Genomic DNA, 23,258 nt, shown 5'->3' on the forward strand with positions numbered 1-23,258 from the left:
ACACGGCACAGGACCCAGCAGCACTACGGAACTCAGCAGGACAGAGCACAGGACACAGCACCACTGGACTGATACTGCAGAATGTGTGAACTTGGTAATATTGCAGTACCAATGGACTTATAATGCTGGATTGGTTTTGCAAATTTGGTTATAATTATTATATATTTTTTTTTTTTTAAATTTTTTATTATTTTTTACTTTTTTTTTATTTTTTAAAAACTTGGGAATAATGGGGAAATAACTATGCCCTTAGAAGCACAGAGCACAGGACACAGCACCACTGGACTGAACAGGACACGGCACAGGACCCAGCAGCACTACGGAACTCAGCAGGACAGAGCACAGGACACAGCACCACTGGACTGATACTGCAGAATGTGTAAACTTTGTAATATTGCAGTACCACTGGACTTTTACTGCTGAATGTGTGAACTTGGTAATATTGCAGTACCAATGGGCTTATACTGCAGGATTGGTTGTGAAAATTTTGTGGTAATTAAAAAATATTAAAGTAGTTTTTGGTATTTTTAAAAAAAACTTTTTTTTATTTTTTTAAACACAGGGGAATATTGGGGAAATAACTATGCCCTTAGAAGCACAGAGCACAGGACACAGTACCACTGGACTGAACAGGACACAGCACAGGACCCAGCAGCACCACTGACCTCAGAAGGACAGAGCACAGCACACAGCACCACTGGACTGATACTGCAGAACACAGCACAGCACAGCACAGCACAGCACAGCACAGCACAGCACTAAACAGCACAGCACAGCACAGCACTAAACAGCACAGAACTAAACAGCACAGAACTAAACAGCACAGAACTAAACAGCACAGAGGACCACCTAACACACCCTCCCTCTACCCTGATCAATGCCCGAGTGAAGATGGCGGCGACTAGCGGGGAATTTATAGGATCCGAGTATCGCGAGATCCGACAACGGGATTATGAGTCAGAGCCTCAGTTTCACTTTTGAATTTGGCGCCAATACCCGGATCTGTCTCGGATCCGACTCGGATCCGCAACGTTCGGGTGGGCTCGGATTTCAGAAATCCGAGCGCGCTCATCCCTAGTCATTATCAAAACTTTTGGTCATGATTGTATACTATAGACAGTGCCTTCTGTTGAAATAACTTTCTTCCCCCTTTTTTCCCTTTTCTGGTCTGGTAAGTACAAAATTGCTGCTGTAATTCTTTGTATACCACGTCGTCCTAAACTTTTAAGATTGTGAAACCCTTCAGTTTTAACTGAATAAACAATTTGCAAGATCTACATTTGTTAGCTGCAGTTCCTATTTTGTTAACACCTCTGCCAGTTTAGTAAGAACCAATTATACACCGATCCATTCATATAATACTTGGACATTACATTGATTCATTAAGAAAAGGAAAGCAAACAAATGTAGCCATTATGGTGTTTTACAATGGGCATCAAGAGCCTGATTAATCTTTGGACGCAACCTGCAAACAACTTGCATTTAAAAAAAAAACATAGGGCCTGAGTCATTAAGGAGAGCAAAGCAAAAAAAGAAGCAACTTTGCACCTTGGCAAAACAATGTTGCATTGGAAGGGAGGTAAATTTAAAATGTGGGGACAGATTTATAGTTGGGGTAGGGCATGTCCTAGATCACCTATAAATTTCAGTGTAAAAATAAAGCTATCAAGTATTTGTTTGCTATATCAAAAAGCAGCCAGTGTTTTCCTTACATGCAAAATAATAAACTATTTTACACCCCTTGAATTGTAACATGATTTGCCCAGGAGAACTTTTACTCCTTTTTTTTTTCTCTTACTCTTCTAAATGACTCAGGCCCATAGAATTTGACGGCAGATAAGAACCACTTGGCCCATCTATTGTGCTCATTTTTAAACCTTTGGTAACCTGAAGCCCTATTTGATCCTCAGTTCTTTGTAAGGATATCCTTTAGTCTATCACAGGCATGTTTAAATTGCTCTACTGTATTAGCCTATGCCACCTCTGATGGACCTTGAGTGTAGTTCCGAAAGTATTCAAATAGAACTGGATCTCAATACAGGGGCGCATGCAGGATGGTTAGGGGGGGTTCCCCCCCCCACCGAAACCCCCCAAAAAACCAGAGCGCAGCAGCTCCGTTTCGTCAGCACTGTACTATACAGCAGTCGCGGTGCTGTCAAAGAAGCGTCTGCGGCGGTGCTGTATACGTTACCTAACGTATATAGACAGACAGAACATGATACGCACATTCATAAGTGCAATCAGGGCCGGACTGGAACTAAAAATCAGCCCTGACATTTAAAGTACACAGTCCCACCTCAGTTCCAGCAGGAGAGAAACTGTGTGCCGCCATGCAGCGTCGGCGCTGAAAAGGGCGTGGCCACATTGTGTTGTGGGTGTGGCAAACATGGGGCATTGATGCCATAATAAAACATTACATTTATCACGCACTCCCACCCACATCACGCCACCCCCCCAGGCACATTATGACACCCCCAGCCCACTGTACTTATCTATGCTTCTGGTGCTGCTGACATCTATAAGGGTGGTTACTTTCTGTAGAGTGAGCAGGGAAGCTGTTTGTCTCACAAGATTACAAAATCTTGTGATACTTAGAGCTCCTAAGCTCTGCATGCTCTGTCCTGTCCAAGGACTGGGAGCAGCTATCAGTTCCCTTCCCCTAACCAGGGGTGGATTAAGGCTCAAGGGGCCCAGGGAATTTAAGACACCAGGGCCCCTGTCATCTAACATGGTTATCATTTTAGACAAATATACAGGCAATACTGTGTGCACTACTGTTAAAAGCACACAGCTCTGCCTTCAAAAGCAGTATGTTGTGAAGCGGGACAAACCTCCCAACTGTCCTTGCAGTCAGACCAAATCCTGACTAAGTGAGACAGTCACCCAAATTCAAGACAGCGCCACCAGATTCAGGACAGTTGGCAGACTGTCCTGCTCTCTCCCACCTGTCTTGGTCACTTTGACCACTTGTAGCAGCTGGTTTCTTTAGCTCAGTTCCTTCTTGTCTTGATCCTGGAATATTGGATGCACTATTTTGAAAAAAAATGGGTACATGAGATTTAGAAAACTCCAACCAGACCCGGTTTTAATACAATAGCACTCACGTTTTATAATTAGGCCTCCCTCCAATCCCCACAATAATAATATTCACATTTAATAAGTAGACCTATTTCCCTCCAACCAGCCCCAACATTATATTAACAATATACCCATTTACTCAAAACAAATTTCCCTCCTTCCAAACAGTCCCAGCAATAAATTAAATAGCATTAAAGTTTAATAAATATAGCCATTTTCCACAACCATCCCCGGCAATAAATAATTTATATTCACATTTAATAAATAGCCCTCCTCCCCAAAATCAGCCCCATATTCAATTGATAGCCCTAAACCACCCCAGCATTAAATTCAACGTTCCTTCACCTCACCTTAAATATTTATCCCCCACCTACACTCCACCATTAAATAGCCTACCTCCCACACTATATTAAGATCCTCCCTTCCCTCACATATTAAATTAAAATACTGTATGAAACTACTGCTCCCACACGCACACTTTATGAGAATACTGATCCCACACGCACACTGTATGAGAATACTACGGCCACACGCACACTGTATGAGAATACTGCGGCCACACACACACTGTATGAGAATACTGCGGCCACACGCACACTGTATGAGAATACTGCGGCCACACGCACACTGTATGAGAATACTGCTCCCACACGCACACTGTATGAACATGGCCCCCACACGCACACTGTATGAACATGGCCTCTACACACACGTAGTATGAACATGGCCCCACACACGGACACTGTATGAACACACACACACTCACACACTCACAACATTTCCGGCCACAGACTTACCTTATTATTTCCCTGTGTGCTGCTCCGCAGACAGAGTTTCAGTGATGTGCGGCCGATGCCAGTAATCACATGGGACGCGCACCACGTGACAGGTGCCGCCCCATGTTATTAAAATCCCTTGGCCGCAGATGACTGAAACTCCGTCCGCCGAGCAGCACGCAGTGAGCTGCTCGGCGGACGGGGCAGGCATGCTGCCGGCTTCTGGATCGGCCCAAATAGCCATCGGCCCTTCAGGCATTTGCCAGAAGTGCCAGATGGCCAGCCCGGCCCTGTGTGCAATATAAGTTCCTATTTGTAACAATATTTTTCACTTTTCTTATCAATAAATGCATAAATCAGAATGTTCTTCATGCATACTGTACATACAATGCATTTTTATTGTCTATTTTACTTGCATACAATTGTGCATGCTAACTAGTGGCACATATACATGTCATTTTTAAAAACAGGCTATGCCATGTCATTCATCACTTTCAGTCGGCACTTACACCTGCCCTGTAGCTGGTACAAATGATACAGCTAAAACACGTACTTAAGAGAAACCCAGGACTTGAATGAGTCGCATCTGCGTTTGCTCGCCCTCAGAACGCCCTTACTGTAGATTGCCTATGTTCATCTGCCCGTACCCACCCCATTCCGCCCTTCAAAATGACAACTAGAATCTGATTAGTTGCTATAGGCAACATTTACAGTGTTTCAAACCCACAGTTTAGTAAATATACCCCCATGACTCTTTAAAGATCTGCCTACACTGCTGGACGTGGTTGCATACACACTTCCACATTTGCCCAACATCGTTCCATCATTGATGGTGATTTTTAGGAAGTTTATAAAAAAAAAAAAAGATATGATGTGTTTTGGTAAAAATATGATCTAGAGAGCATACACATTCTTGCAATATCTGACCAAACGGTCGTGAATCGTGTGATCAGCACGATAATTGTATAGTTGTGTATCCAGTTTAACACTTTAATTGAATACACAAATTCTACTATGTCATCTATTTTGGAATATCCTCTGTTAGAAATCATCTGTTTGGCCTGAAAACCCACAAAAATTGATGGCTTTTCAAACCTTCCAACATTCTAAATTACCAAGTGAACATTTAATGATCCAAAAGTGTTTTCTTGCTGTAAAAGAAGTTGTCTGGGTATTAAATACCTAGTAGTCTGGCAAATGTGTTGAGACCATTTAATAATGTTATTTATGACTATTACCGTTAAGTTAGTTCTGGTTTAACCTAAGAAATATAATTGTTATTTTCCCCTAAATTTACAGGACCAATTTATATATAATAAACTTATGCTTATATTTTCAATAAAAAGTGCACACAAAATATAAATTCATTTTAAATGTTTTGTATTCTTAATTAATATTCTAATTGTAAAACTCATATATATTACAAAACAGTAAACATAGTATAAATATACAAATTCAACAGGTTTTGTTTACTCTATTATCATTGGTGCTATAGCATAGATGTTCATACATTACATTCATTGTCTGCTTTATAAATATATACATTTTTGTCTGTGTGTGTGTATGTGTTTCTCAGCTATTGTGTGGTGTAAAGGTGTGTGAGTCAGGTTTGCCTATTGTTAAAGGTATGTGCATAAGCTTGTACTGTATGGTGGGAGGGCATCGTATAAATCAGTGCCTATTGTGTGATGTGCTTTTGTATTGTGTGTGTGTGTGTGTGTGTTTGGGGGAAAGCTGTGGGAGAGTGGGGGGAGAGAGTCTAGCAGGCTGGACTCCATTTTTAGTATTTAAAACACATTTCAAACTTTCACATACATTCCACAACAATATACACCTCAAATAAAAACCAAAATCATATTCTCCCACTATAAACTTCATTTATATCACATTCATTATACATGAACCAAAATCATATATTATTAATATATACACTCCATTTATTATCCTTTTATTTAATTTCACTTATCAGTCCAAAATGTGTAGTGTAGACAGCATCATGCTTTGCAGTAGCCATTACTCACTATCCACATTCCGCTCACATGGAAACTTCTAGCATTACAGCAAAGATATTATTTACTTCACACAGGAGCAATTTTGTCTAATCATGATGATCACATTAACTTACCATGGCAGCCAAATTGAGGTATGGGCGGATTAGATCAACCTCCATATAATATACTAGTCATAAGTAGTTATTGATGTATTATTTAATGTATATGGTTTTCTGGGATTATGGCACCATCTGCACTGTTGAGGATTGTGTAGGTCAGCCATATAATCTGAACACATATGGAAACCACCTACAGCATGGATTCATCATCATCATCATCATCATCATCATCTATTTAAGGAACAAATACAGACAAATCCCCCCAGCACACTGCTATAGCCAGCAACAGATCTGCTATTTCTACTGTAGATAAAAATGCAAAAGTCTCAGTTGCACACATTTGCAAATGTATGTTGAAGCCACCCACCACTCCACGGTGGTTTTGCTGTAGCAGTGTGCTGGGGGGATTTGTCTGTGTTTGCTCCTTTTAGGATAACCCCACCCTTTCATGCGCCTGCTATAGCCTATAAATTGATTTGAGCAACTTCCATTTCTTTAATCATCATCTATTTATTTATATAGTGCCACTAATTCCGCAGCGCTGTACAGAGAACTCACTCACATCAGTCCCTTCCACAATGGAGCTTACAGTCTAAATTCCCTAACACACGCACAGACAGACTGAGAGAGACTAAGTTCAATTTAATAGCAGCCAATTAACCTACTAGTATGTTTTTGAAACAGAGCACCCGGAGGACACCCACGTAGACACGGGGAGAACATACAAACTCCACACAGATAAGGTCATGGTCGGGAATCTAACTCATGACCCCTGTGCTGTGAGGCAGAAGTGCTAAGCACTAAACCACCATGGATGAATTGCAATTGGCTCAAATGCATACCTAAAATTTCAGTAAGCAGGCATACAGCGTGTATATGTACTAATTGTAATTGAGCTAAGCAGCATGTATTTCATATGTACCAACATTCGCATGGTCGTCCTGGTAACCCAGGATTTGTAGGTCTTGTGCTGTCTGGGAAATTTTGCATAGTAAGACTCCCAGTTATCCTCCACAACAAACAGGTTATCACACATTCTAAATATAAAATAGATTAATGAGGATATATGCTGTAAGCTGCTGCCAGAATCTCTTTGCATTCAAAACATCTTATTGCTGCCAGCAACATTAATCAATAAAGCATTTAGCCAAAAATAATCTAATGTGTTCACTTAAAGCTGTGTCCATGTCCATCTAGTAATAATGGTATTTTGCTTTATAATTTATTGGCATTGTCTCTGGGATTGAGATTTTGTTTTAACTTTCAAAGGAATCTATATTTTAATACAAGTGATTTATTTTAGGAATGTTTTCAAATATCAAATATATTCACTCATTAACTCATGTATGTGCAATGTATTACTTTTTGTCACCAATTTTCTATTTGAATAGGATTAAGATGCACTTATGTAGTCATTCATTTAGCTGTGTATTTCATTAGACTGTCCAGCATCTGTAAGTCCCTTTAACACACTATAAATCTAAATGATAGGTGTACCAACAGCCATTTGGATTAATTTGTCTCTGCCATCTTTTGTTTCTGTTCTTCACACTGTCATTATATGTATTGTAAACCCCTCAGGACAGTGAATTATCTTCTTATATTTTAGGAAAACACCATTTATATTGTACACTTACATGTGTGTATCCTGCACTGTGTTCTGTGTCTACATATGGCAAGTAACGTATAGCCAGAGCATACTTAAACCCAGATTCAAAAAGGAAGCGTTTCTTGAGATCGCTTATGTGACAATTATGTAGTATATCTAATGACTGACTGTTATTTTCTGTTGAATTCATGTATGACCATGTGAATATTTTATGTAACCTTGTAATGTAATCTCAATGTATGCTTTGCTAAATTACATGAGTTTGAACCTATGCAAGTGTCATTAATCTTTTGAAACTAGCCAGGCCCAGGATAGATAAGGATCTTCGAGGAGTTTGAAGCCCCAAAGTTGTAAACCATCTAGCCACTTAAGCAGAGCAGAGGTGAGAGATTCGCAAAGGTGCCCAAACATATATCTTTGTGATAGATAATTTACTTCGGAATGCATTGTGTCATTTTGGGAATCAATCTGGCTTAATTGAAAATGTAATTTCTAAGGTGGGGGGTGAAGAGCCTGTAAGAAGGGTTTAAATTCTTCAGATATTACAGTGTGCATTTTCATGAGGGGGTCTATCAAGACTGAAATGTCCCTTATTTCTCAATTGTGTTCCCTCACACACACCAAGTCTTAACTAAGTAAATAGTGACTCTGATTTTATTTCCTATTTTATTTCCTGAAACTTATTTGTGCAACATATTGTATGTCTTGTTATTAATTTTTGTAACAAAGCCTTGGGAACATTTTTCAGATTAAATCAATTTAATCTAGTGTGTTCTCCGTGATTCTTTGTAAACTTCCGAAGCCTAGGGGGACTCATGCTACATGTGTATATTATTTAAGTGTGAAAAATTAATAAGTGGTTCTGGTGAACGTAAGGACCCCATAATAAATCCTTTGTGGTAGCAGAAAAGATGTATTCATTGCTAAGTGACTAATGTGACTCCAGTCACGGCCAGCTGGTCAGATTGCTGTATCTGGGACAGGTTGGGAGTTTGTGACAGCTTGTATTTGAATATGGGCGTTTGTGCATGCCAATTATGTGTTTGGTTTTTTTTAAACGCAAGTTGCATTCACATTGCATTTCAAAATGAATCAGGCCTTCAATGTACAAAACAGAATCAAATAATATTGACAATTTTCAAAGATAACCCCTACCCTAGGTATATCTTATATCTAATCATTAGTCTAATTTAGAATCTAATTAGAATCTATCCTACAGTCGCCTTATCTTTGGTAGGCTATGCAGTCTCCTGTATACTCTTAGGCTCCACTGGCATGTCATGAATAGCTTTTCACGCTACACATTTCAAACCACTGCTGTTGGTAAGATGACATGGTGGTATTGGTCAGTAGTAGACTGTTACATGCTAGATATATTCTGCTATATAATGTATCCACCACACAATTAGACATAGGATCAGAATGTTTTGTTACGCGACCTAGCCTCTCATCTAATACCTGAATTACTCTAACCAGTTTTTAATGTGTATTTTTTTTTTGGAGGGAATAAACGGAGGAAGAAAGGGAGCCCACATGAGTATATTGCCTAGGGCCCCCTGGGGTTGTAATCAGACTTGTTCTTTAACTTATGTCTGAACTACTTCTGCAGAAAATAGTGGTGGCTAACAACTTAAACCGCTCGCTGAAAATGTGGACAACAATGAAATATGCAGCATGGAGAAGAAAATGATGTCTGTATTTAATTACAATTATTGACTTAAAACACCAAACCTTTAGACAGGAGTTCCAGAAACAGGGATTAAAAAAACAAGTCGCAACGTATTCAAAATTCAAATTTTGTTTGAGAACTGCATAAAAATTGTGTATTAAAAAGCTAACGACAAGCAAATAATCAAAAACTAATAGTGTTAGCATAGTAGAAATAAATATGATCAGTGACTATAAATAATGTTCCCCATGAGTGAGTCTCATGAGATATGGTTTGCCAAGTATTTTGACCTAACAGTTCTATTTTTTACTATTTGGAAGAAGTTCACCAAATAGTATGGACTTTTCAATCCTTTGAGATTTTGAATTCCCAAAAGCCATTAAAGGCTAAAATGCCTACAATTACTTCCTTTTCCTCCCTCTGTTTCTTTTCCTCTTACTCCAAAGCAGTCTTATTTTTTCTTGGCAAAAATACCATGTCTGTCAACCTCTACTCCAGGCCTAGCCAATCTGTGGTTCTCCAGGTATTGTGAAACTACATGTCTCAGCATACCCTGCCAGCTATCAGTGGGGCTTGTAGTTTCACAACACCTGGAGAGCCGCAGGCCTGCTCCACTCTACATCCACTCTGGTTACATTCCCTAACTGGCAATGACTATTTTCAAATAAATCCTCTAAACTGCACAGAAACTCCCTATCTTTGCTTCTGTGTAATATTAAATTTCACGATTCACCTCCCAACTGGATGTTCATATTGTGTTCTTGCTGCAGCTCGAGATGTTGGCAGCACAAAAAACTGAGGTAATAAGAGCACAAAAGTGTAAACTGTGTTTACCTGGGCAGAGTGATCTTACAGATTAGTATTTTAATTTTGTTTTTTGTTAGCAGATCTGTTGTGTGGGTTTAAGTTACCCCACTCAACAGATCTGCCAACAAAAAAAACACCCGTGTATAGAGACCAAATGCAATATATGATTGCGTGTAACACTCATTGTAAAGGAGAGATCCCACTCCTTTGACGTGCCCCCCTACATTGACAACATCACAGGGGTATGGTCAGGGCCGTCCTTACAGCACTATAGCCCCCTGGGCAAAGCAGTGCATTGGGGCCCTACCTACACAACCACTCACAGGAATAAGAATGTAAATTATCAATAAATACATTTTTGCGTCAAAGGTGCAGAAACAAAGCCACTGTTGCATCATAGCCTTCATACTTCACTGCGCTCCGTTCCTTTTTTTTCATTATTGACGTCTAGTAGATAGCAGGGGGAGGCAACTGACATGGACTGTTAAAAATATTAGAAGAACCTTGGTATAGCTTTACAGCTTCATAAAATCATGTGTGTTGATTTTGTCTCGCTCATATACAATTGGTAAATGTAGGTTGTTTTTAACAAGGTCAGGACGTGTATTCGCAGCAGAAAGATCACTTGTACAGATAACAGCTGATCCTGTTGCACCGATAAGCCAGATGGCGCATGCACAATAACACTCATGCAGGCCAGTCAGGTGTGATGAGGAAATTAACTTTAGAGGTGATCAGTTAAAGAGATTAATGGGACTAGTTATTAAATGGTCATTAAAATTTTTGTTATTAGCTTTCATTTTACAATGGCGCCCAAACAAGCCTGCTTTAAAAGCCACAATTAATTGTGGTGAGCCTACTTCTGAATTTTAATTTTCATAACTAGAATTTGTTATCTTGCCTTTTGATCTGTACTGTATTATAAGTATTTTAAGTGAGGATTTATATGTACTGTTTGTATGATCTTGAAATAAGCTGCTTTATGATAACCGAGAGAGAGGATAATTTAATGCTTTGCCTTTATTTATAACACAGTGTTGCTAAGGTGATAGATATATATTCCTGTTAACCACAGTAAAATTTCAACCTTATTAAGTAAATCACTAACCCCTTATTGGTAGATACATATTGATGATGTTTTATTCCAAGCACAACATTTAGTAATGGGGGGGGGGGGGGTGAACCCACATATCTCAATTAGAGTATATTTTAAAGCAAACAAGAAGAGATAAGACAATTTCGCTGCTTGAAATGTTTGTGTTTGATTGGGGCCCTCTGTGATTAATAATAAAATCTCAACTTTTATTGGTATTCATTAAAAAGAGAGAAAAAAAATCTCCATCTGTTACTGCATCATAATAGTGTAACAATCCTGTCCAGGTTTGCTACTTTCCGTCTGCTCTGTTCTCCTGCGGATCACATGACTCGCCCTCAGGGCGGGCCATTCAAACATGCTCTATTTAAACTCAGCACTGGCACCTGCTCACTGTCAGATTATACTTCATTCCTGTCATCTGTGCATATTTATATATATGTTTCTTAGCTACTCATTGAAGCATTGAAGAAGAAATATCCGTGTCTTGCCTCCCTATCTGAACGCTAGTTAAGACTCCGCACCAGGTCGTGTTCAGGCCTGCTCTGACTAATCAGGCCTGTATCAAACCAGATTAGTAACAGTTTGCACTGACCATAAAAGAAAATGAACACAATGGGCGATCCCTCTCCCAAGGACTTATTTCAACATCTAGTAGGGAGAGTGGAAAAGCAAGATCACCTCATACAGGCTTTATCCTCTCGTCTGGATTCTTTTCAGAACCCTCTGGCATCCTCCCATAAACCTGATACCTCTGCTGAGTCGACTTCGGCTTTTGCTAACACAACTACCTTGCACCCACAAATTCCTAATCCTCCAATGTACGATGGGAACCCCAAGTCATGTAGAGAATTTGTGAATCAATGTGCAATTCAATTTGAATTATTATCCAGAAACTTTCCTACGGATAGGGCTAAAATTGCCTATATTCTGTCCATTCTTTCTGGTCAAGCCCTGGCCTGGGCCTCACCCCTATGGGAGAAGAATGACCCCTTTCTGCAAAACTATGAGGAATTTCTGACAACCTTCAAAAGAATTTTTGATAAACCTGGTCGCCTTTCCAGTGCAGCTACAGGAATTCTTTATCTACGCCAAGGCTCTCATTCTGTAGGACAATATGCCATCATATTTAGTACAATGGCCTCCGAGCTGCACTGGAATGACGAAGCACTGGAGGCCACGTTCTGGCAAGGCCTATCTGATAAAATAAAAGACATGTTGGCTTCCCGTGACCTCCCATCTTCCTTGGATGATCTGATCTCGCTACGTGTCAAAATAGATCTTCAATTCAATAAGAGGGTTCAAGAAAAGGAATAGATCCGGTATCCTAATCATCGCCCTGTTTTCCAGAATTCAGGGGCCTCTTTGCCCCCAGAAGAACCCATGCAAGTAGGTAGGTCCCGCCTATCTCCAAGTGAGAGAGAGAGAAGATTTAAAAAATAATCTGTGCTTCTATTGAGGAGGGAAGGCTCATCGCATCAGTAGTTGTCCTACGCATCCGGGAAAACGCTCAGGCCAAACAGAGCAAGGGGGAACCCCATTAGGTCTGTTTTATTTTTATCTCAACAGTTCTCGTCACAAAGAGAACCTCTTGTTTTCTGTTTATCTGTTTTTTTTGAGAATCTCTCTATTCCGCTTGATGCCTTGCTGGATCCTGGTGCAGCCGGTAATTTTATTGCTGGCTGAGAAATATCATATTCTTACTACACCATTGGAACCTCCTGTACGCCTTACAGCCATTGATGGCAGTAATATTCCAGGAGGCTTTATTCAGTTCCAGACTTTTCCTCTCACCCTTCAGATTGGAATTCTGCATTGGGAAAATATTTCCTTTCTAGTTCTTCCAAAGACCATCAACTCCCTTGTGTTAGGTCTGCCATGGCTACGTCTCCACTCCCCAACTCTGGACTGGCATACTGTTCAAATTTTGTCCTAGGGATCACGGTGTCAGTCTCACTGTCTGAAGAAAGTAGTACCTCCTCATCTAATCACTGCTTCTTAGTTACCATCTTTACCTTCTCAATACCAACAGTATGCAGATGTCTTCTGTGAAAAGGAGGCAACTAAGCTTCCCCCCATCGCATTTTGGATTGTGGAATCGAGCTTCTCCCTGGCAAACCTATTCCTCGTGGTCATGTATATCCCTTTTCTCTTCCTGAGACCCAAGCAATGTCTCAATATACTCAAGAAAACATGCAAAAAGGTTTTCTCCAGAAGTCCACCTCTCCAGCTGGAGCTGGAATCTTTTTCTTTAAAAGAATGAGGGCGGCCTCCGGCCATGCATTGACTTTCGAGGCCTTAATGCTATTACCGTTAAGAATATGTATCCGTTACCCCTCATCTCCGAGCTTTTCAACCGCATCAAAGGTGCTACTGTGTTCTCCAAATTAGATTTATGAGGGGCCTACAATCTTGTTCGTATTAAAGCAGGTGACGAATGGAAAACAGCCTTTAACACACACGATGGGCACTTTGAGAATTTAGTAATGCCCTTTGGGCTTTGTAATGCTCCAGCTGTATTGCATACCCTCATAAATGATATTTTTCAAGACCTTCTCTATCAATTCCTCATCATCTACCTGGACGACATTCTGATATTTTCTCGTGACCTCCCTTCACATAGGGAACATGTAGGTCAAGTCCTGGCTCATCTGAGAGAACACAACCTCTTCTGTAAACTATAAAAGTGCCTTTTCGAGCAACCTCAGATACCTTTCTAAGGGCACATCCTCTCAGGCACAGCCCTTCAGATGGACTCGGCTAAACTAAGAGCAATTGTGGACTGGCCCTTGGCCACCGATCTGAAAGCTATCCAATGCTTCCCTGGCTTCGCCAACTGCTACAGACAATTCATCAAGGGGAATTCTACCATCATTGCCCCCATCACTACTCTTACCAAGAAATCAGCTAATCCCAAGCTTTGGTCCCCCGAGGCCATCTCAGCCTTTGAACATCTAAAGTCAGCCTTCTCTTCTGCTCCTATTCTTCAGCAACCTGATTACCAATGTCCCTTTTTCTTGGTAGATGCATCTTCTGTGGGCACTGGTGCAATTTTGTCTCAATGTGACACTTCTGGGAAACTACATCCAAATTCCTCCCTGTAGAAAATAATTATGGAACAGGAGATCAAGAATTAATGGCTATTAAATTAGCCCTGTCTGAATGGCGACATCTGTTGGAAGGGGCCTTGTTTCCTATTCCTATATATACCGACCATAAGACCTTCTGTTATCTCTGTTCAGCTCGTTGTCTGAATCCTCGTCAAGCCAGATGGGCCTTGTTCTTTTCAAGATTTGATATTAGTCTTGCCTTCCGTCCGGGATCAAAAAATAGAAAAGTAGATGCTCTTTCTAGGTCCTTTCATTCCGAAGACCAGGATTCTCCCAAGGACATTCATCCCATCTTTTACTCTAGTTGTGTCTTGGCCCTTACTCCTGTGCATAAATCTACTTGCCCTCCAGGCAGAACCTTCATATTAACACATCTACGTCTCAAGTTGTTACGCCGGGCCCATTTATCTCGCTTCTTGGGTCAAGCTGGAGAACTCCTGACCCGGTACTATTGGTGGCCATCCCTGTCGAAAAATGTAAAATCATTTGTTTCTGCCTGCTCAAATGTGCACAACATAAGTTTCCTCGACATAGACCCTTCGGTCCTCTTATTCCTAAGTTACTTTATTACCAATCAGCCTCCCTCCAAAGCTCATACGGTTATTTGGGTGGTGACAGTTTTTCCAGAACAGCTAATTTCATTCCCCTCAAAGGACTCCCTTCTTCCGCAGTGTTGGCAGAACTTTTCATCAAAGAAATATTTTGCGCCCACGGCTCTCCACTCCATATAGTGTCATCTACTAATTACTGAACTCTGTGGTATCCTGGACATTGGTTATTGCTACCTTCTCTGTGGTGCACAGAGAGCTGACTATTCTCATCTTTGCTGTGGTTATTGTAGCTGATATTATCTGTGCTGTGAACAAGACTGCTGTTGTGTATATCACCTTGCCACGCTCTGCCATGGTTAATTGACACCTGCATTGTATCATTGCTACTCTTTTAGGGAGCGCTGAACTATCAACTCTACTACAACTCTAATTTTAAGCTCCTTTGCTTTAACTAGACCTCACCGCTCTTTTAGGGATCGCTGAACTATCACCTCTTCTACAACTCTAATTTTAAGCTCCTTTGCTTCAGAGACCTCACCACTCTTTTAGAGAGCGCTGAATTATCACCTCTACTACAACTCTAACTTTAAGGTCCTTAGCTTTAACTAGACCTCACCGCTCTTTTAGGGAGCGCTGAACTATCACCTCTACTACACCTCTAACTTTAAGCTCCTTAGCATCAGCTAGACCTCACCACTCTTTTAGGGAGCGCTGAACTATCACCTCTACTACACCTCTAACTTTAAGCTTCTTAGCATCAGCTAGACCTCACCACTCTTTTAGGGAGCACTGAACTATCACCTCTACTACAACTCTAATTTTAAGCTCCTTTGCTTCAGAGACCTCACCACTCTTTTAGGGAGCACTGCATTATCACCTCTACTACAACTCTAATTTTAAGCTCCTTAGCTTCAGAGACCTCACCACTCTTTTAGGGAGCGCTGAACTATCAACTCTACTACAACTGTAACTTTAAGCTCCTTAGCTTCAGCTAGACCTCACCACTCTTTAAGGGAGTGCTGAACTATCACCTCTACTACAACTGTAACTTTAAGCTCCTTAGCTTCAGCTAGACCTCAATACTCTTTAAGGGAGTGCTGAACTATCACCTCTACTACAACTCTGCTACAGTCATGGCTCCGCTCCGCCGTAGCTAGTTACCAACCCTCCTGTGTGCTTAACCTTGCCGGATTCTCCATCTCTGCACTGTGACTTATCGTGTCTCCCTGCATTGCTGTATGTCGTGTTCCGTTCTGGATTCCTCTCAGCCTCAGTCCCAGTATTATGCCTTTTTGTCTATTGATGCTTGCATTGCTATATGTTCTCCCTGTGATTTGCAGCACTTGTCGCTGCTTCCATTAATCTAACCATTCTCATTATTTCTGATTTATGTACGTTACTAATACTTCCACGTATTAGCTGTGACATCTATACGTAATTATGCTTCTCCATTATATGTGATATCTGTATTATTATTATTATTATTATTATCGTTTATTTGTAAGGCGCCAAAAGGTTTCCGCAGCGCCGTACATGGTACAAACAGTAGACTATACAGGGTAAGACAGTACAGAACGATAAACACAAAGTACCAGTACTTCAGAAACTCCAGGCAGGCAGATACAGTAGAGACGGAGTGGAAGAACAGGTATGGAGACAGGAGGGAACAGGTGAGTTTTAAGAGCCCGCTTGAAGGAGCACAGATTGGGTGAGAGACGAATGGAGCGAGGGAGGTCGTTCCAGTGAAGGGGGGCAGCACGGGAGAAGTCTTGGATTCTAGAGTGGGAAGAGGTGATCAGAGTGGAGGAGAGGCGGCGATCATTGGCTGAGCGCAGGGAGCGGGCGGGAGTGTGAATGGAGAGGAGGTTAGAGATGTAAGGGGCAGTAGACTGAGAGAGAGCTTTGTAAGTGGTGGTGAGGAGTTTGAAAAGGATTCTGTAGGGGAAGGAGAGCCAGTGTAAGGAAAGACAGAGAGGGGAGGCAGAGGAGGAGCGGCGTGAGAGGAAGATGAATCTCGCAGCCGCATTGAGTATAGAGCGGAGGGGGGCAAGGCGGGAGCAGGGGAGGCCAGTAAGGAGGAGGTTGCAGTAGTCGAGACGGGAGATGATGAGAGCGTGGATGATAGTTTTGGTGGCATCTTGAGAGAGGAAGGGACGGATGCGGGCAATGTTACGGAGTTAGAAGCGACAGGCTTGGGCAAGGGATTGAATGTGGGGGGCAAAAGAGAGAGAGGAGTCGAGAGTGACACCTAGGCAGCGGAGTTGGGTGACAGAGGAGATAGTGGAGTTGTTAACAACGATAGAGAGGTCATGGTGGGAAGGGAGCCTGGGTGGGGGAAAGACAATGAGTTCGGTTTTGGAGATGTTAATTTTAAGAAAGTGAGAGGACATCCAGGATGAGATGGCTGAGAGGCAGTCAGTTACACGAGAGAGGAGGGAGGAGGAAAGATCAGGAGAAGAGATGTAGAGTTGAATATCATCAGCATATAGGTGATACTGAAGACAGTATTATAAATCCGCAGATTATACTTCATTCCTGTCATCTGTGCATATTTATATATGTCTGTCTGTGTGCGTGTACGTGTATGTTAGGGAATTTAGACAGTAAGCTCCAATGGGGCAGGGACTGATGTGAATGAGTTCTCTGTAAAGCGCTGTAGAATTAGTGGCGCTATATACATAATTGATTATGATATGTTTATTATCTACTCATTAAAGTATTGAAGAAGCAACATCCGTTTCTTGCCTCCTTATTCTGAACCCTAGTTAAGACTCAGCACCAGGTCGTATACAGACCTGCTCTGACTAATCAGGACTGTATCAAACCAGATTCGTAACAAATAGGTAGTGAAATTTAAAAAAGTAATTGTGAATTAATGTGATTATGCAATAGAGATGGGCGGGCTCGGTTTCCTTAAAAGCGAACCCACCCAGAACTTTGGGGTTCTGAGTACCGAGCCGAGTCTCCTCGGTACTCTCGTGCCTATTCGGATTCCAAAACAAGGCAAAACGTCATTGTGACGTCGTCGGATCTCGGATCTTGGATCTCTCAAGTTTTTTAATCAATAAATACCTGCCTTCACGGCGATCTAGCGCCATTTGAGAGAGGGACAGAGAAGGGTTAGGTCACAGTAAAGAGCAGCCAAAGTGATAGAGTAGAAATAGGAGGGTGGTAATATCTCTGAATTTGCACTACAAAGTGTTTGGTGTCTCATATACACTGTTATAAAAGAGCTGAATTTTCTGAGTGCTGAAATCCTAATATAGCAGTGATTGCACTGTATTTTTCTGAATTTTCACTAGTAAGTGTATGGTCTAATATACACCAAAGACGAGTGCTCCATTGCTAAGAGTAATTGATGAATAGGAAGACAAGCAGGCTTGTCTTCTGAATTTGCAGGCAAATTCAACAGTGTTGTATTGAATAAACAGACACATAGGGGGAGAAGGAGAAGAGGGAGACATAAAATTAATCATCCTCCTCTTACTCAGGACTGTCAATGGTGTTATAGTCTCTTAGTAGGCTGTGGATCAGCCTGCGACAGTCCTGGATGGTCATCTTCTCCCTTTTCAAGATGAGGCGATTCCTGGCAAGCCAAATAGCGTCCTTAAAGCAGTTCATTAGGCTCCAGGCCTCCTGGATTGCCCCAATAATGTGGGTCCCAGGAAATAATCCATAAAATACCAAATGGTATGAAAGGCAAGTTCTGAGCACACTGTCCTTATGTTCATGTTCCAAAGCATCCAATCGTGCCTGTGCAGTGGGGCAGTCCCAAAAAATATGCTGTGCTGTTTCCCTTCTGGTGATGCAGAAGGGGCAATGGACATTTCGGCACAGGTTTCGGGAGTGCATGAATGCCCTGAAAGGCAGACACCCTGAATAGCCATCCATGCAATGTCTTTATGTCTATTAGTCAGCCTCTTAGAGGCCACATTCTCCCACACATGTTTGTGTTTGCAATCTGCACTTTATATGAAAGGTACCTAACTAGATTATAATTTTGTGGGAATTGGGGCTGATTCGAAGCTCACTGAGGCTCTTTTTAGTGCATTGTCTAGCACCCTGGATTGGTGTGTGTCTGATAAAAGCACTCCTTGCCATGTATTAGCTATAGAATTACCTCACTTATCCAAGAAACAGGTGGAGCGATCAAATAAACCATAACTGGTTTCATGATCCAAGGACAATTCCATCTTGCACCACTTTTCTTTTCTGACACTGCTGTGTGCCAATGTGTCCTAGATGTGCTAGGAACTGTCGTGTGTTTGAGTCATTGCTCTGTCACTTACCATCCAGCCAGATCGCTGCAGTATTTGGCTGAAAGTGTATGAATAGCATATTGTGACCTGTGAGATGGTAAAATGCTGATGCATGTTTCGCTACTTTCACTTTTTCAAGTCAAACCGAGGGAGCCATTTCATTGGTCTTTTATAGTCAGAAAACACACCCCTGTCATGACATTTGACTTGGTAACCTATTGCTTTTCCATATCGGTTGCTATACTAAAGACGTGACTGCCATTCAATCGGACCTATCCACAGTCAGATACAACGAAAGTTCTGCCCATCCTATGTTTTCATTGGTCCATGTGTGTCTATGAGATGTGGTTTGTAAACATACTTTGCCACACTTGTCTCATATTCTAAAATCATGTATTAAGGTAATGATTGCTATATACTAAATATATCTAAAATAGTACGATAACCATAAGGGTGATGTAGGGGGAAGAAAGGAGGAGGAAAAATTATGATATATCAAGATTTATATTGAACGGTAACATACCTAAATGTTATACTAATTGCTTCAGTATAACTAAAGGGAATCCGTCACCACCATATGAATTATATGGTTTTATATATTGATTTTATTAATAACATACTAAATACATGATGCAAATGCCATTAATAAATAGTAAGGTTAAAACATTAATTTGAGTGTTTGATTAAATGTATTAATTAAATAATAAATTAGTGCGGTTTGTGGAGCAAATACCGACTAATATCTAGTGATCAGTTTATATACAGCACTATATCTGGTGCCAAAGCTATAAGGAATACCATATCTGGTCCCAAGTTTATATGCAGATCAATATCAAGTGCAAATCTTAAATGCAGTACCTTAATTATCAACCCCCCTCTCACCTACTAACACTCTCACTCTCTACACTTCCTGGGTCCTGCTGGAAGCAAATGTAAGCCTATCAGGTGATAGCGCTGTTTCCTGCCCCACACTAAACTTCTGCAACCAATAAGAGTTAACTTCAGGACAGGTACCCTCTTAGCTATCGGCTAGCTAATGCACAGGCTGTTCAGGTCATGAATTGAACGGACGGGTTTACTTTGTATGGTGGTGGGGTTGTATACTTTACTTTATTTTATTTTTTAAATAACACGTGTTTGAGGCTCAGGGGTCTCCATTTTGTTTGAGACCCTGAATAGTTGTCCAGTTTGCCCACTATAGACAATGGCCTTGGGGACAGTGTCCTAAAGATGTGGGAGCAGGTTCAGCAAGGAGGTGTGACTTTTAAACAGAATAGCAATGGAACGTATGTGCTTTAAGGCTTATACTTGAAAATTATATTTTAGTGTTAAATAGTTTCCTAAAGGCCCTTTCACCTAGGTTCTGCTCCTGTCACCCCCAGGTGCTCTGCTCTAGTCTGTTGTGCTATCCAAGTCCTTGAGACATCTGAGTACCCTGATCTCTATGCTTGTGATCTCCCTGTTATCGTGGTCTGCCTGTTTTAGGCAAAACCAGCTCAAGCTTCCTAGCACTGAGGCTGTTTGAGGATTTTGGGTGGGGGACATGCTGTCTGTCTTTCAATTACTTATTTATTTTTTATTTTACACAGTGCATTGTACATGAGCAGTGTTTTGTTTCATTACAAGCATAGGATGAAGCCAGATTTCTACCAGTTCAGAGCTGGTGCAGACCACAAATCCTTTTATAGAGTGGGAATAGCTCTGCATGCTACGAAAGGCCCCCTCTCCAATCCCGTTCTCTCATTACAGTTATCTTGTTCCGCAAAAATAAAACCTTGTTTCTGCTCAGCTCTGCAAAATGAGGTGCACTGGTGCGACGATACAATACCAGACTAGGAATGCCTTCACCTACTTAATTTCTCTACTCAACCTATGCAAAATTGTTCTTCACCACAAAAGCTGCCCTCTTGTTTCACAAACTTTGCACCTAAGGGCCCTAGCAGAAATATAAGTAGACTTGCATAAATATAGGTGTGCAGTAGGTCCGAAACTACTATTTGCTCTTCAGAGTTGCATTGTTATTTTTCTTAAATGCAGTGTACAGTCATGGCCAAAGGTTTTGAGTATTTGTTTTCACAAAGTTTGCTGCTTCAGTGTTTTTAGACCTTTTTGTCAGATGTTGCTATAGTATACTGAGGTAAAATTACAAGCATTTCATAAGTGTCATAGGCTTTTATTAACAATTACATTCAAGAGTCAATATTTGCAGTGTTGGCCCTTCCTTTTTCCAAATGCCCCAAACAATCTGAAAGGGGATTCATCAGAGAAAATGACTTTACCCCAGTCCTCAGCAGCCCAATCCCTGTACCTTTTGCAAAATATTAGTCTGTCCCTGATGTTTTTCCTGGAGAGAAGTGGCTTCTTTGCTGGCCTTCTTGACGCCAGGTCATCCTACAAAGGTCTTCGCTAACTGTGTGTGCAGATGCACTTACACCTGTCTGCTGCCATTCCTGAGCAAGCTCCTGCAGCTGATTCAACTTTAGGAGATGGTCCTGGCACTTGCTGGACGTTCTTGTGCGCCCTTAAGCCTACTCTACAACTATTGAACTTCTTGATGATCCGATAAATGGTTGATTTAGGTGCAATCTTACTAGCAGCAAAATCCTTGCCTGTGAAGTCCTTTTTTTGCAAAGTGATGATGACTTCACATGTTTCCTTGCAAGTAAACATGGTTAACAGAGGAAGAGCAATGATTTCAAGCACCACCTTCCTTTTAAAGTCTGTTATTCCAACTCAGCATGACAGAGCGATCTCCAGTCTTGTTCTCGTGAACACTCTCACCTGTGTTCATGAGAGAATCACTGACCTAATGTTAGCTGGTCCTTTTGTGGCAGGGCTGAAATGCAGTGGAAATTATGTTTTTGGGATAAAGTTTATTGGCATGGCAAAGAGGGACTTTTAAATTAATTGCAATTCATCTAATCACGCTTCATGACATTCTGGAGTATATGCAAATTGCCATCATAAAAACCGAGGATCAGACTGTGTGAGAAATAATATTTGTGTCATTCTCAAAACTTTTGCCCATGACTGTAGTTGACCTTTAAATGGCTTTCCCTTCTAAAGCACAAGATCTCTTCTTTCATTGCTGGCTTAGCATAGAAAGTGAGATAAACATTTCCTTATACTCAGTAGAGGTTATGGCTGTAGAAAGCTTTCATCCTCCATTGACCTGATTTTGCTGAAATTGTTGGTTTTCTGTAGGATACAATGTTTCCCTGTAGAGCAAGCTCGACATTTGAAGTTGACTCCTCACAGTGCAATGGAAATGAATAATCCTCCCTGTGCTCCCATCTACTCTTTCTGTACCCAGCTGTCATTGTGCCAAGCTGTATCTAGATCTACACTCCTGAGTGCTGGCCTAAAAAATATCACTCTGACACAGCCCAGTTCTTTGCATAGTGCAAATGTTCCAGCAGTTACATTTGGATTTTATATGGCTGCTTGCTGTTTAAGTTCTGGCTCTCTAGGGACGCTCTTACATTGTATTGCTTACCAGGATAACAATTATCTACCACTGTGTCCCATGTGCCTACTCTGCAAGAGTTCAGAGTTTGTCTTTATTCTTGCTGCTAAAACAACATGCTTTCTGGGATGAGGCATTTGTTATTAAAATGCAATGTATGTTGTGTGTGCATGTTTGTGTGTACATATATATATATATATATATATATATATATATATATATATATATATATATATATACACTACTTTTATTTAATGCAAATTCCTCCTCAAATTTAATTATGTCATTGTTCAAAACCTACAACATGGTTTTAACCTCCGCTTCTCCCAGTTGGCACAACAAGGACAAAGCATTGCAGTGTTGGCAGGTGTGAGTCCACCCTAGCAATGGCATAAACACCCTACAGCAGGAATAGGTAACAGGCAGCCTTTCCTTGAAACACCCAGTTCCTTTCCAGTCTGCCTCAAATGTGACTCCATCTCTGCTCTATGCGCCACAGAGTTTTTACCCGTGGACCCAGCTATAATTGAATCTCAGTAAGAAGAAAATGAGACAGAACATCTTATTCTGTGGCCAACTGGCCAATTCTGCACAAAGCAGAGAGGTCACAGCACATTTGAGATCCAAGGGTTGTACAACCTGCACCATGTAGTACTAATCCTTCCTCTCTGCTGATTCCTGATTACTTCATTCATTCATAGGTACATTTTTTAAATAAATTTTACTCCCT

This window comes from Mixophyes fleayi, chromosome 7 (assembly GCF_038048845.1).
Source record: "Mixophyes fleayi isolate aMixFle1 chromosome 7, aMixFle1.hap1, whole genome shotgun sequence".
Classification (NCBI taxonomy): Eukaryota; Metazoa; Chordata; class Amphibia; order Anura; family Limnodynastidae; genus Mixophyes; species Mixophyes fleayi.